Here is a 2,496-nt window from a genome sequence, read left to right on the forward strand (position 1 = left end):
TAATCAGCGTCTCTTTTCCACCTGTTCTCCTGCACCTGTTCTCCTGGCTGACCAGCCTGAGCCTGAGGCAGAAGCCCCTTGGGTACGTCTCTCTTGCTGTGCACGGCGGAGGAAAGATGGCGTGATTCCGGATGCATTCATCTATTTATTTCTGACGATGTGCTTTGGGTCAACTTTGATCAGGGTCCCGCACAGCCATGGCGATCCCACAGCCCATTCGAACGTGTAGTGTCCTATGCATCAAGACAGACGTATATACTTGATGCATTTTCCCGATTCTCCTGATTGTTCAGTGCAGCACACCGGAACGTGGTGGTGCAGACGCAAAACGGCAGCAGTGCTCAAACTCAACCTGTCATGCAGCTCCTTGTCCCAGAGGCGCACGAGCTACTAGGGGTGGGACACCGCGTCTCTCTGGACATAATCATGACCGTACTTCGTAACTTCCACGTTCTTCGCACCCCGGAGATGGAGTTGCTGCTGGAAAGAGATGACGAGTCAGCGCAGGCACAGCTCGCTGCTTTGGCACCAACGAACCCGAAGAACTCCCGTCGTGAAGTGTCAGAACCTTCCTGCTTCCACGCTGCTGTTCCCTTCAACCACCTAAAATCCGCCCTCGAAAGCCCAGGCGAGCGTGTCTGCGCTCTGAGCGACATTTACTCCGATTTCAGCCCCTCCCACCTCTCCCTGAGCTCAATGGAAGCCCCGCCCACGAGCCGGCTTGCGAACGCCGTCAACAGTGCGCGGGAGCCGCCAAGCTCGCGCAGCGATCTCGTTCAAGGGTATCCGCAACGCATGCAAGGAGGCGTCAACGGCTCGTTTGAAAGCTCGATGATCTCAGCCCGGAATCTGCCTAACACGCGCGCAGAAGCGTATCGCCCGCGCCCGCTCAAACGCAGCCTTCATGAGATGTCTGCCAGTGAAACTCCCTCGATGGAGCAGCAGCGCAGCGCCGAACCCTTTGGTACGGAAGGCGGCGGGAGTGGCAGGACGGCGATTTTGCAGCTGTTGACCTCGCTCGTCGCGGCCAGTAGCGCTGGGTATGACATCCTGCCAGGGCAGCCACCACCCCGCCAGGAGGGCCCTGTGCATGCGGAAAGCTGGGATGGAGTGCCAGGCACGCAGGTTGCAGGCTCCGAGTCAAACAAGCGGTCTATTTGTGCGCCTGAGGAGCGTGCAGCTCTCCTGCTGGCCCTCAGGGACGTTCAGGCCCAGGGGGGTCTCCAGGTCACTTCTGCGCCCCCAGTGGCGGCGGACGGGCTGTCTACTGCCGTCCAGGCGGTGATTGCATCGCTGGCCGCGGGCGACGCTGAGCTGATCGCAAGGACAGGCGTGTTTGCCCAGGCGACGCAGGCCGAGTTTTCGGTCCTGCGTACTGACACACACAGCGGAGTTGCCCCTTCTGAGGCCCCTTCTGCTCTGCCAGGCCTCTGGCACCCGCGTCGTCCAGAAATCCCATAGAGTGTGTCCATTTATGCAGCTGTGTGCCGTCAGCAGATGAATCACAGGCCCAAGGCCGCAAGCTTTACATTGAGAGTTGAAAGCCCACTGGGATGCTGCGTATGTGACGTATGTTTTCTACGGCACTACTGCATCCACAGGGAAATCGGCAGCTCCAAGAAGTTCTTGGGAATCAGTGTGAATCCGTGCTACCTTACGAGGCGGTCACGGGCACGCTTTAGACTTGCTGCCAGATTTACATAGAGAAAATGGGTAAATTTCCAGGTGCGTACATAAGGAAATTACCCGACAAAACGTGTCATGCTCCCATAACGCTCACCCGTTTTTTATGGTATAGGTATGGGGCAAGCCGGTCGCGATGGGGGTAGAAGTCTTGCCGTATTTCCGAGATATCCCTGCCTGTGCAACCACCTAAACAAACGCGTGACGTCTCTGCAGAGCAACATGCGCCATAGCATGACGAGCACCGCGTTGAGATATTCCTGCGCAAGCCCCGCACAGTCACAATTGGTCAGTGTGACACTTGCGTTTTGATGCACCGATCCTCCTGGCCTTTCTGCAGCACAGTGCACAATTGCATCATTATCTTGTATGCAGACAAGGTTTGGATCCCTGTTGTCCCCATGAACTATTCAGTTTGCGGATCCTGCACTTGTTTTCAAGACTTGACTAGGGAGAGTTTGTGCTGTCAACAAGTCTTCTGGAAACTTCCACATACTTAGAAGTTACAACGTTTTCATGTCTTGTGAAATTGATACGTGACCATGCAGCTGATGAGCATTGCACGTCTGCAACGTCTGCTGCTGTTGGTCTGTTGACACAAGATCGTTTTTCTGTAGTTGTTTTAGGCGTTCGAGGTCAGCCAATTGAGTGGTTGCATGCGCCACTGTAGAAGCTTAAACGCGAAGCAAACACTTCACCGAAGGGAAAAAGTAGCGGGACCATAAAGTGTGCCAGGTTGTGACCCAACAAATGCAAAAAAAATTGAACCGGGAGCCACGCCATTCTCTGCGGATGTACACTGCACCGCCTTGG

Source organism: Nuphar pumila, unplaced genomic scaffold (assembly GCF_984573655.1).
Source record: "Nuphar pumila unplaced genomic scaffold, dmNupPumi1.hap1.1 HAP1_SCAFFOLD_382, whole genome shotgun sequence".
Lineage (NCBI taxonomy): Eukaryota > Viridiplantae > Streptophyta > Magnoliopsida > Nymphaeales > Nymphaeaceae > Nuphar > Nuphar pumila.